The sequence below is a fragment of the Primulina eburnea genome, chromosome 10, assembly GCF_022965805.1.
Source record: "Primulina eburnea isolate SZY01 chromosome 10, ASM2296580v1, whole genome shotgun sequence".
In the NCBI taxonomy this organism is placed as follows: Eukaryota; Viridiplantae; Streptophyta; class Magnoliopsida; order Lamiales; family Gesneriaceae; genus Primulina; species Primulina eburnea.
In genome coordinates this window covers 32,598,481-32,612,794 of record NC_133110.1, presented here as the reverse complement: position 1 = coordinate 32,612,794, position 14,314 = coordinate 32,598,481, and the positions used below count along the sequence as shown (strand labels likewise).

Here is a 14,314-nt window from a genome sequence, read left to right as displayed (position 1 = left end):
CAATAAATTTCAAATCTCAAATTATTGTTTTTAATAATCGGATCGATGATCAAACCGGTTTACGATGATTAGAATTTAACATATAACATTTATTATATTAATATTTTATATGATATAACAATGTTCTGGACCGACCGCTTGGTTAAATCAGACCGATTGGTTAAACTACTATTTTAATGTGGATCGGTGATCGTTGAACCGGTTGATCACCAGTCCAATTATGAATATTGGTTTCATGGGTCGATTTTTTTTTAAAAAAAATCTCGTAATTTAGCTTATATAGCCTATTCTAGTTTTTTGAGATGTTACAATTAATGAATGAAAAATTAACTCGGCTCACGAAAATAAAGAGTGAGTCTCATGTGAGACCGTCTCACATTATCTTAATCTGTAAGACAGGTCAACCTTACCCATATTCAAAATAAAAAGTAATACTCTTAGCATAAAAAGTAATACTTTTTCATGGATGATCCAATAAGAGATCCGTCTTACAAATACGACCCGTGAGACCGTATTACATAAGTTTTTGTCATAAGTAAAAATTAATCTCTCACATGAACTACTGATAAACTATATAATTTGATAGATTAATCAAGGATATATAGTTTTAATCAATATATATTTTAACTTGTGATATGTCAACAATCCAAGTCAGCAATCCAATTGGACTATTGTTGAATCTGATAAGACGGCTATAAGGTGGTTGGTTGGTTGAAAGAAGCGGTTGATCAAGATCAATGCTGGCATTAACTAGAGGTCAACTTATGGCTATTGGATGTGAATATTCCAGACGTGGCTTGATATATAAGCAGGAGTCAGTGGAAGCACACACACGATAATGTTTTCTGATCATCCTTGAAGCAGTGAGCAAGAGAGTTTTTTTGTAATCCATAGAAGATGAAGAGTAAATATCGAGATATTCAATTTGTGTTATAAATTGTTCATTACACTTTGATTCAATATAGTGAAAGCGCCTCTCGTGGATGTAGATCGAACTATTGATCGAACCACGTAAATCTCGTGTTATTGATTTGTTTACTCTGTCATTCTTTAATTCAACTGTTCTTGATTTCATTATGTGTTGAATCAAACTTGAAATCGAAAATCTGGAACAAATAATTGATTGATATTTGTTTAATTACTCGGTGGATCATGCTGATTGTCGCTACAATTGGTATTAGAGCCAGGTTCATGGCTATCAAAGAACTCGCAAGTGGGTTCTGAGATTGAGGTTGATTTTTTTGATGGAACTGGATATTTTCACTTTGGAGTAGAAGGATGCAAGATATTCTTTTCCAACAAAAAGTCGTTAAGCAATTGGGCGGTGAAAAGAAATCACCAGATACACTCACCGCGGAATAGAAGATAGCCATGATGATACAATGTTCAGTTCCCTCACTCTACATTTGAGTGACAAAATACTTCAAGAAGTAGCCTCAAAGAAAATAGCATCGGGAATCTGGGCAAATTTGAATCCTTATATATGAAAAAATCGCTGAAGGATATGAACTAGCTTAAAGTAAATTCTTCAATTTCAAGATGACATATTCAAAATCCATTTGTTAAAATCTTGATGAATACAACAAACTCATTCTTGATTTGGAAAACGTTGGAATTGAAATTGAGGAATAAGACAAATTCCATCATAATTCTAAATTCTCTTCCAAGTGCTTATTCAATATTTTTTGATACAATGAAATAAGCGAAAGAGGATATGGTGTTTGATGAAATACAAAATGCCTTGAAGGCAAAAGAATCACATTCATTTAATGGTGTCGGAAGAATACGAATTGATTTTGCCAAAAATGTCACAATTGTCTAATTTGATTGGCGAAGGCTAGAAGCTGATTGGCTATTTCATGCATGGGGAGATATATAAATAGAGCTCCCTCCATCTCAATTTATGCATCCCAAAATCAAGAGCTGTCAAAGCTTAGTATAATAGAGAGAGCAATTGAGTGTTGAGTGTTCAATTGTGTGAGTTGGAGAAATTATTTTTCTCGGTTAACTTGGGTTGGTAGTGTGAGATATTTAGTGTATTATTTTATACACTGTTGTAATATTTCTCCTATTATCAAAGATTTACAGTAGCTCCGTGGACGTAACTTATCTTTGGTGAACCACATAAATTCTTGTGTTCTTGCTGATTATTTTATTTCGTAATTTTCGGTACTATATTATCATCATGATCGTTATCGTTTCAGTGTAATTACCCAACATACTCCTCTCTACTTTGCTGCAACATTAATCTCTAATACAAATGGTATTTTTACAACGTTGTCAATGCTGATGTTAGTGATGAAGTTGCGAATTTTGTAAAGAGGGTTATCAACCAAGCTTTGAAAAAGATGCCCACTCAGTCACCTCCACAGGATGAAATACCAGCTAGTACATCACTGATCAAGGTCATTCATAAAGCACAATCCTTACAAAAGTCCCGTGGTGACACTCATTTGGCTGTTGATCAGTTCATTCTAGGCCTTTTGAAGGATTCTCAAATTCAAGGACTGTTGAGGAGACGAGGGTTGCACCAGCTAAGATGAAAACAAAAGTTGAATGGAGGGGAAAAAAGGGAAAAAGGTGGAGAGCGTTTCTGCTTTCGGGGGATACCACATTTCAGGCTCTGAAAAGTTATGGCCATGACCTTGTCGAGCAAGCTTGACCCTGTGATTGGCAGAGACGAAGAAATCCGGCAAGTTTTGAGGATTCTTTCAAGGAGGACTAAAAATAACCTGATTCTTATTGGGGAGCCTAGTGTTGGTAAAACCGCTATTTCCGAGGGATTAGCTCAAAGAATTGTAAGTGGTGATGTTCCAAGTAATCTAGCTGATGTTAGGCTTATCGCATTGGACATGAGTGCGTTGATCGCGGGAGCAAAATATCGAGGTGAATTTGAGGAGAGGTTAAAGTTTGTTCTAAAGGAAGTTGAAGAGGCTGAGGGGAAATGATCTTGTTCATTGATGAAATGCACTCAGTTCTTGGTGCTGGACGAAGAGAGGGATCAATGGGTGCTGTCAATCTCTTAAATCTAATGCTTTCCAGAGGTCAGTTGCGATGTATGGTGCCACAACTCTGGAGGAGTACAAGAAATATCTGGAAAAGGATGCTGCATTTGAGATATGAGTATTGTGATTCGTGTTCTCTCGTGCCCCACGCAGCGGAAGATTTAAAATTTTTATTTTACTTTGACAATCAAAATTTTTAGACACTCGTATGGTTTAGATTGAATAAACATATATAGGATGTTTGAACGTTTAACATTAGTGAATTTTACTTGGCTCCAACTACGTCTGTATAAGCGAACGTAGCTCTTGCTGTAAATCCAACATATGTTCTTCAAATCTTCTTTCTTTAATCTCCTAATCCGGTCCACGACTGGATTACTTGTTCTTCTTCCAACTTGCACTAGAAAGTATAGAAGATATTTTTCGTTGGAGATTAAAGATCGAGAGGCGGCTCAAACCAAATTTTTCTTTGATGGAGGCCGAGAATTTTGAGAGAAAAGGAGAGCAATTTTCGAAAATTCCCTTGAAGAGAATGGAGGCTAGTTGAGGCTAGTGTTATGGCTTTCATTCCTTAAAAACAAAAGTTTTAAATTAATTACTTTAATTAACTTTAATGTGCATGATTAATTAATTGGACTAATCCAACTAGTTTAATTAATTAAATAAAAGTCTATTAAGAATTTTAATTATTTAATATGTTGGACTTGTACTCCTACAAGCCCATTAAAAACACATCCCATTATATTTAATTTAATATTTAATAAATTCAACTTTTTAGTTTAATAAATTAAATTCTCAAATTTTATAAATTCAACTCTTTGAATTTATTCTCTCCAAATTTTAAATATCATAAACTCAACTCATTGAATTTACTATCTCATAAATTCAACTCCTTGCATTTATTTTCTCAAAATTTAATTATCATAAATTCAACTCATTGAATTTATTATATCATAATTTTATATAAATTCAACTCCTTGAATTCATTCTCTCAATTTTTTTTTATATAAATTCAACTCCTTGAATCTATTATCTCAAAAGGAGACAAAATAATCTAGTACTTGTGTGACCCTCAACGGTTCAGGGATACAGCTAGCCGTGGGTTCACAACTCTTTGTGATTCATGACATAAGACTTTATTCGGGTTTACCCTAATTTACCCCATTCTATGTATCAACAATTGATCATGAGAATGTCATAAATCATATCTCTGATTAAACCTATCGAATCATGGTAAAAGTGTCTAGTAGCATCTCCCCATGATTCCCTAGGTATCACTGATAGTTCCTGAAAGAATTAGTCAGTTATGATTAACGTACAGTGCGATCATTTCATCTCATATATCCGATCGAATCTGCAACCATTGGTTCATCGAAATGTTGCATAAGAATCCGATAATTGTGTGACACATCTTTGAGAATAAATGTGGCATCACATGTACAATTGGAGAACTCCTTCCCTAATGTGCGTCTCATACTCTGGCTAGAGATTCCATGCACTATTATCTCATCATATCACACATGATATCCACATCCTTAGGTGAGTGGTGAATTTTTACTACAATGCACTGGCTCCTACATGTGTTGCAATTGTACCCAATTTCGTCCCCTGATGACCCTCCTGGAGTCGGTAAACGAGTCAAAGCACAGCCTTAGCATATAGAGCCTTAGTGTTCTCCCGGATCGTAAGAACTAATGGTGTACAATCATAACCACGGACTTATCATCTCGATGAATGATAACCACTTGGAAAGTCCTAGGGAGGGCAGTTCGGTATAATCATCATATGAATACTCATCTGCATGTTTGGACATCTTTTTTATACTCTTACCAAGAAACGTGGCACACAAAATTACAGATGCTAATCTCGAGCTAAAGCGACCTTTATCCATGTTTTAGGCGGCTGAATCGACTAAGAACGAATTTAGATTATACATTGTTTACAAATGAGTTTCAACATCGAATTATGATTCATTTGTATTAAAGTATAATAAAGATCTTTATCTATGTTGATTACATGGGTATACATATAAAGAAATAACAAACCATGAAATAATGCATTATATTAAAATAAATATTGTTTATTACAAACGAGTCAATAAACTCCCTAACCAACAGTTGGCTTAAAGGGCATTTACTATAACAATCTCCCACTTGCTCTAGAGCCAACTACCCACAAACTTTAATCACATTGCTTTGCGATGCTTTTCAAACAATGGTCCTAGAAAGGGTTTTGTAAGTGGATAAACAACATTATCTCGACTAATATATCTCATCTTCCCACAATCTCCTGGATGATGTGGAACTTCCCCAGTATATGTTTGGATCGCTGATGAGACCTTGGTTCCTTTGCTTGCGCAACGGCACCAGTGTTGTCGCAGTACACCGGGACTGTATCAACTCCATTAGGAATAACGCACAACTCTTGGACAAGATTCCTCGTCCAAAGTGCATCTTTGGCTGCAGCAGATGCAACAATATATTCAGCTTCAGTGGTGGAATCCGCAACAGTGTCTTGCTTGGAACTTTTCCAAGAGACAGCCGCACCATTTAGCATGAATACAAAACCAGAGGTCGATTTCGAATTATCTATGTCACATTGGAAGCTAGAATTAGTGTAGCTTTCCAATTTCAATCTCCACCTCCACAGACCATGAACAAGTTCTTAGTCCTTCTTCAGTACTTAAAAATATCTTGCACGGCCTTCCAATGCATTGGACCAAGGTTCGCCTGATATCTGCTTGTAACGCTCAGAGCGTAAGCAACATCAGGACGTGTTGATCATATCATACATGATACTACAAATGGCTGATGCATATGGAATACGTGTCATCATCTCTATCTCTTCATCAGTTTTGGAACACATAGCTTTATATAGAGTAACACCATGACACATTGATAAGTATCATCTCTTGGACTCTTCTACAGAGAATCGCTTCACAATGGTATCGATATAAGTGGCTTGGGTAAGCCCCGACATCCTCTTTGATTTATCTCTATAGATTTGTATTTTCAATACATAGGATGCTTCACTCATGTCTTTCATGGAGAATTTACTTGCTAACTATACTTTAGTTGATTGCTGTAATCGTAGATCATTCCCAATGCATAGGATACCATCAACATAAAGTAATAGGAATGTTACTACACTCCCACTAACTTTCTTGTACACACATGATTCCTGAAAATTCTTAGCAAAACCAAATTCGTTGATAGTTCTATCAAATCCGAGGTTCCAACTCCTTGACGCCTGCTTGAGACCATATATTGATCTCTGAAGTTTGCATACCTTATGTTCACTTCCTATTGATGTGTATCCCTCAGGTTGAGACATATAAATTACTTCTTTGATGTCTCCATTGAGGAATGCAGTCTTTACATACATTTGTCATATCTCATAGTCATACCATGCTGGTATGGCTAGTAGTATTCTAGTGGACTTAAACATAGAAAATGGTGAAAAACTTTCCTCACAGTCAATTTCTTGCCTTTGAGTATAACCTTTTGAAATCAGTCTTGCTTTGAAGGTCAATACCTTCTTGTTCGCCCCAAGATATCTTTTGTAGATCCATTTGCATCCTATGGGAACGATTCCCTCAGGTGGATCCACCAATGTCGAGACTTGGTTTGAATACATAGAGTTCATTTCGGACCTCATGGCTTCAAGCAATTTGGATGGATCAGTATCAGATATTTCTTCTTTAAAGTTCATTGGATCACATCCAACACAACGCTCATCATGGTCTTGTTCATGAAGAAATGTATATCTTGCAGGTGGTCTGATAACCTTATCAGACCTTCTTGGAGCGTGCACTTCAACTACTGGCTGTTGGGAATTAGGTTCAACTTCTACAGTTGAGGAGTGTCTTGAATTTCTTCAAGTTATATCATCTTGCCTTTTCTATCTAATAGAAATTCCCTTTCCAGAAAAGTGACATTTCTTGAAATAAACACTTTTGATTCATTGGGGTGATATAAATAATATCCAACAGAATTTGATTGAACATTTCATGTTCGAAATCTTGATTTTTATGGTAATAAAACTTGTTATTTTGTTTATAATGATTTACCTTAGTGCGCAGGTAGCTGGAACTCATCAGTATTTGAACTGATCAGTTAAGCGAGATAAAACTGAAGCTATCAAGACGTAAACTGAAAATACCAACTGATCGACCAAACTGAATCAGTTCAACGGACATATTAAAGAACAATCAACTGATTGTCCAGCTGATAGGTAGTTTAGCAGAAGAGCTTCAGAAGCCTGGCCAGCTAATGAAGAATTCAACTGATGAAGAACCCAGTTGACTACTTCAACTGAAAGAGTGAAATCAGTTCAACTCCAACTGAAGACCAATTCAGATGACTAGTTAGAACTCATTCAGTTGCAGATCAGGACAAGCTTATCTTAGTGGACTCCAGTTACGCACAAAGATACAAATATCTGTACGATAAAAAATAATGGACGTTGCAGCAAAGAATAAAGCCGAGAGATTCCTTGAGGCATGTCAGAAAAGTCAAGACACATATACCAAGGAACGCATTTCAAAACTGCAACGATCACATGTGATGAGTCTTGAATTACGGTCTCAATGCCTCTATATATACAAGCTCCAGACCATCAGCAAGAACAAGAAGTGAGGGCACATACTAGAGTGTGTGAAGAACAAAAGAAAGGGCACGCTTATTTACTTATCAGCTTACAAGAAGCAATCAGTCTAGAGGGAACACTTAAACGTGTTATCAGCTTAGTTTAGAAGCATATTTCCCTCACTGTATATGAACAATTTCGGGTAGTTTTCAGAGATCAGTTCTCTCACACACACACCACCACTCAAATACAGTCTTGCACAAAGACAATAAACTTGTGTATGTAGTCTTTCTCACATAGACGTTAAAGAAGTGTTGACGGGAAGGTGCTGCCTTCAGTCTAGTCTAGGAGTTCAGTTAGGCAGTTGGTAAGTCCTAAACTGGGTGGGTTATTACACTTGCTGTAATCAATCAACGTCTTCTAGTGAATCCTACCCGAGGTGGTAGAAGGGGTGATATAGGAGCACTTGAAGTCTCTGAACATCCATAAACATATCTTGTATATTTAACTCTTTATCTATTGTTTTCAAACTGTTTTAACTAGTTAGTGCATCCGTCGGTTCAGTTCTCACCATAACTGCAATGATGAATGCAAAAAATAATCTACCATTTTTCGGTTATTCAGTTTCACAGGATATACAAATATATCAGTGTTTCTTAATGAATGATTATTTCATGTGTTTTCCGCTTGGTTCTATACTAAACTCGATCTAATTCATCGATGTATACATTCTTTGAACACGGGCTATTGTAGCTCTTGGAGAATATTTTGTTTGAAGCACTTCAAGGTGCTCTGCAAACGATCCTTCAGAATTTTTTGGATATCCTACAAAGTAGCACAAAGTGGATCTGCTATCCAATTTGTCTTCCACTGTCTGTGTGACACCCTGACCCATAACATTAAAAATACACAGCGGAAATAAAATTTTCTTTAAAATATGGAAGGAGTTTCAAAATACATTTCTTTAAACATGTTTACAAAATAGTAATACATGATCATTCAAATGAAATAACAAAAATACAAAACATCATCCCTATGATCATGCCATCAAAATCATCCTTCCAACGGTGTATGCATATGACCCCTATCCACAGTCAACGTCCAGGGTCTCCACTCTGATCTGCATCACATGAATAAACTGAAATGAGAATAAATCTCAGCAAGTGGAACTCTTACATAACAATGATACATAGTAAACTCTGTAAAACATGACTTTGAAATCATAAATACCATCAACTCTGAAACATGAATACTGTAGCAATAACTGTAGCAATAGCATATCAATAAGATAGCAATAAGATGGTATTCTCTTTTCTCTGGTTGGATTGATATCAATAGTATCTCTGCTCTGGTGCTAATATCCCTATCGATATAAACCGATAACTCTGAGGGATAAAAGCCTATGGTCGTTGATCAACTAATTGCATGCAATGCTCTGACTATGATTAATCAATCCAATAAAACATTTGAACTCTGAATAGCATTTAAGGCCGTCGTTTCACAATCTCTTATTTTCTTTTGTATTCCCTTTTAACAATAGTGAGACATAAAATGCCTCCAATATACATATCAATGAAATCAATACATAAACATGAATCAAATGAAGGGAATAACACATTAAAACCTTTGAAACACAATACATATAACATCATGTGAGCACAAGGGATGAAATTCCACTCACAACCCAATAGAACACCTCAAACTTAGCTCTTGGTTCACCACCTACAACAATAATCCATAAATAACACCAACATCAACTCAATATCCAAGATTACAAGCTAATTAATCCATAAATCCAACAAGAACAACAACCCAAGTCAACTCTTACCCAAAACCTTAAAAGAATCGCACCAAAAGCTTACCTTAGCTTCCTTATACCACGGAGAACCTCGATCTCAAGTCGAAAATCGAACTAGATCCAAGAATCAAAGGTAGGAAATGGATGAAATGGAAGAAAACCCTTGCTCCTTAGAGAGAAAAACGAGATTGAAGGGGAAAGAAGAAGAGAAATGAAGTCAAATCATCCAAAAAGTTACTTTAAATCTCGACCATACCTCCAAAAAGCAAGACCGCGGGTGCGGCACTCCAAGGACCGCGGGTGCGCCATGCCTTCGACCAAACCAACATTTCCTGGACCACTGGGACCGCGGGTGCGGTCCTTACATGACCGCGGGTGCGCTCCTGCATCGGTCCTGCCACAACGTACTCTGCGCACAGCTTCTTCAAAGATCGCCTCAGAAACGCCTCTTCCCATCCGAATTAGAAAAAGTGGTAAACTACAAAGTTGTAGCTCTATGTCTTATCTTGACTCCCTCAAAATTTCAGATCATTTGGAGGTCTGAGTAAAAAGTTATGCTAAATCTCCCAACCTGTGTCACTGGAGGAACGTCGAAACACACAACACTCTTCGGGACACTTTTGGCTTACCTTCCGCAATGATATGAACAAAACTCAAAATAAGGAAGTTATAGCCTTATGTCTTATCTAACCACTCCAATTGGCCTCACCTCATTTGGATCAATATACCATTTATCATGAATTTAATCGTAACGCCGCTACAATAACACTGCACATCATCTATAACCAACCATACTATAAATCATAACTCGAAACTCTTAACATCCAAACTATACTTAAACTTACCCAAATAGCCAATAATCATACAAAATCTTAAACCATACCGTACACCGGGCTCGGCTATTACAATCTCCCCTCCTTAGAGGAATTTCGTCCGCGAAATTGACGTCACTACACGAACAACTCAGGATACCTCTCTCTCATCTCAACCTCTGGTTCCCACGTAGCCTCTTCTATCAAATGATTCCTTCAAAGGACTTTAACAATGCCGATCTCTTTGTTGCTCAAAACTCTAACTCTGCGATCCAAAATCTGAATCGGAATCTCTTGGTATGTCAAATTCGGCGTCAAGTCCAATGGCTCGTGGCGAAGAACATGGGAAAGATTCGCAATATACTCTCCTGAGCATCGAAACATGAAACACATTGTGAACTCTGTCAAAGGCAACATAGAATACCAGCTACCTGGATAATCAATAGTACAAGCTCTGAGCATATCCTCTAGAATCTGAATGACTCTCTCTGACTGACCGTCGCTCTGAGGGTGATAAGCTGTACTAAATGCTAACCGCGAACCCATAGCTCTATGCAAACTCTTCCAAAACTCTGAAGGAACACAAATACAACCTCTAAGGGTCACCAAACCATCACCATACACTCTAAACTCTAAGGTAACTCTCTCCTCTGCTCTAGCTCTCATCTCTATCAACTGAACCACGACAGTCTGCTCTCTACGGATCCTGTCCGTCAATGTAGCCCTAATAACCAACGCTGATAAACGAGCAATGATTCCAGGGACCATCAAAGCAATCACAAACTCCCTATCTCTGTCCGGAGCCCTAATAACCAACGCTGATAAACGAGCAATGATTCCAGGGACCATCAAAGCAATCACAAACTCCCTATCTCTGTCCGGAGGCAAACCCGGCACATCAAGCTCAAACACATCAACAAACTCTATCACCACATCAATATCACCAATATTCAACTTAACCATACTATCCAAATCAACAATAGAAGCCAAAAACCCATCACAACCTCTACACAGCAATCTCTCAGCCTCAAGACAAGAACTAAAAGGAAGGACCAGCGAAGTACCTGCACTGGCGATCATACCTCTACTGCTTTCCTCTTAGGTGGCATCCTCTACTCTACAATGTGCTCACAAAAGACATATCAATATATAACAATGGATAGATGCAAGAAAACATACCCGGACAGTTGAAAGTAGACGAAGTCATATGCATTGGTCCGAAGAACACCGCTCTGATACCACTAAATGTGACACCCTGACCCATAACATTAAAAATACACAGCGGAAATAAAATTTTCTTTAAAATATGGAAGGAGTTTCAAAATACATTTCTTTAAACATCTTTACAAAATAGTAATACATGATCATTCAAATGAAATAACAAAAATACAAAACATCATCCCTATGATCATGCCATCAAAATCATCCTTCCAACGGTGTATGCATATGACCCCTATCCACATTCAACGTCCAGGGTCTCCACTCTGATCTGCATCACATGAATAAACTGAAATGAGAATAAATCTCAGCAAGTGGAACTCTTACATAACAATGATACATAGTATACTCTGTAAAACATGACTTTGAAATCATAAATACCATCAACTCTGAAACATGAATACTGTAGCAATAACTGTAGCAATAGCATATCAATAAGATAGCAATAAGATGGTATTCTCTTTTCTCTGGTTGGATTGATATCAATAGTATCTCTGCTCTGGTGCTAATATCCCTATCGATATAAACCGATAACTCTGAGGGATAAAAGCCTATGGTCGTTGATCAACTAATTGCATGCAATGCTCTGACTATGATTAATCAATCCAATAAAACATTTGAACTCTGAATAGCATTTAAGGCCGTCGTTTCACAATCTCTTATTTTCTTTTGTATTCCATTTTAACAATAGTGAGACATAAAATGCCTCCAATATACATATCAATGAAATCAATACATAAACATGAATCAAATGAAGGGAATAACACATTAAAACCTTTGAAACACAATACATATAACATCATGTGAGCACAAGGGATGAAATTCCACTCACAACCCAATAGAACACCTCAAACTTAGCTCTTGGTTCACCACCTACAACAATAATCCATAAATAACACCAACATCAACTCAATATCCAAGATTACAAGCTAATTAATCCATAAATCCAACAAGAACAACAACCCAAGTCAACTCTTACCCAAAACCTTAAAAGAATCGCACCAAAAGCTTACCTTAGCTTCCTTATACCACGGAGAACCTCGATCTCAAGTCGAAAATCGAACTAGATCCAAGAATCAAAGGTAGGAAATGGATGAAATGGAAGAAAACCCTTGCTCCTTAGAGAAAAACGAGATTGAAGGGGAAAGAAGAAGAGAAATGAAGTCAAATCATCCAAAAAGTTACTTTAAATCTCGACCATACCTCCAAAAAGCAAGACCGCGGGTGCGGCACTCCAAGGACCGCGGGTGCGCCATGCCTTCGACCAAACCAACATTTCCTGGACCACTGGGACCGCGGGTGCGGTCCTTACATGACCGCGGGTGCGCTCCTGCATCGGTCCTGCCACAGCGTACTCTGCGCACAGCTTCTTCAAAGATCGCCTCAGAAACGCCTCTTCCCGTCCGAATTAGAAAAAGTGGTAAACTACAAAGTTGTAGCTCTGAGTAAAAAGTTATGCTAAATCTCCCAACCTGTGTCACTGGAGGAACGTCGAAACACACAACACTCTTCGGGACACTTTTGGCTTACCTTCCGCAATGATTTGAACAAAACTCAAAATAAGGAAGTTATAGCCTTATGTCTTATCTAACCACTCCAATTGGCCTCACCTCATTTGGATCAATATACCATTTATCATGAATTTAATCGTAACGCCGCTACAATAACACTGCACATCTTCTATAACTAACCATACTATAAATCATAACTCGAAACTCTTAACATCCAAACTATACTTAAACTTACCCAAATAGCCAATAATCATACAAAATCTTAAACCATACCGTACACCGGGCTCGGCTATTACAGTCTGCTTCACGTAAGCAGGACATCCCCATATTCTCAAGTAAGAATATTTTAGAGTTTTTTCCATCCATATCTCATATGTTGTTTTAGCCATTGCCTTTGTATTGACATTATTCAACAACATTGCCGCAGTTTCAAGTGCAAAGCCTCAAAACGATGTAGCCAATTCAGTGGATCCCATCATGGATCGAATCATGTCCATCAAGGTTCGATTACGATGCTCAAAAACACCATTCAATTGTAGTGTTACTGGTGGAGTCCATTGTGAGAGAATCTCATTCTCTTTTGGATAACTCTAAAATTCAGTACTCAAGTATTCTCCACCTCGATCAGATCGAAGTGTCTTAATACTCTTTTCTAGCTGTTTTTCTACTTCAGATATGAATTCTTTGAACTTTTCAATTGCTTCAAATTTGTGTTTCATCAAATAAACATACTCATACCTCGAATAGTTATCAGTAAGGGTAATGAAGTAGGATTGCCCACATTTTGTGCTAACACTTGGCGGGCCACAAACATCTATGTGGATCAATCCAGTAGACCATGCGCACGTTCCACGTTTCCATTGAATGGAGTGTTAATCATTTTTCTTTTTAGACATGACTCACAAATAGGTAGAGAATTTATGTCTGACAAGGTAAACATACCTTCTCCCACTAGCTTGCGCAGCTTCTTTGGGAAATGTGACCTAGTCTAGTGTGCTGTATTTGTGCATTTGGATCATATAACTTTCTTTTGTTTGTTGTTGAAATCCTGTTTACTTTGACATTTACTTATCATTTCCAAAACATTTCTGGCCCAGATAATTTCTTATGTGTATACTTCTTGCAGTGAAACAAATATGTTCTGACTTATTGGGCTTTTTAGTCCCTTTAAGCGTCTTTGGAGTTTGCCTCATATTGGGTTTGTTTTTCTTGTGAGGGGCATAACGTTTCTTCCTTTTATCTTGTAGGCCACTTTTCGTCCCTAACAAGAAGCCCATTAGGAAATAGCATTTTCCTGCTTTATGGTAGTTTCATAAGTTATAAGCATATTGATTAGCTCTTCAAAGCTATCATCTATCTTATTCAAATTGAAGTTCATCGTAA

General features: G+C 37.3%; 1 pseudogene; it reads left to right on the top strand.

Annotated features, from left to right (window-relative positions):
- Positions 1–1,152: 1,152 nt before the first annotated feature.
- LOC140802852 (chaperone protein ClpB1-like) overlaps positions 1,153–14,314 on the top strand; it is a 37,635-nt pseudogene continuing 24,473 nt past the window's right edge.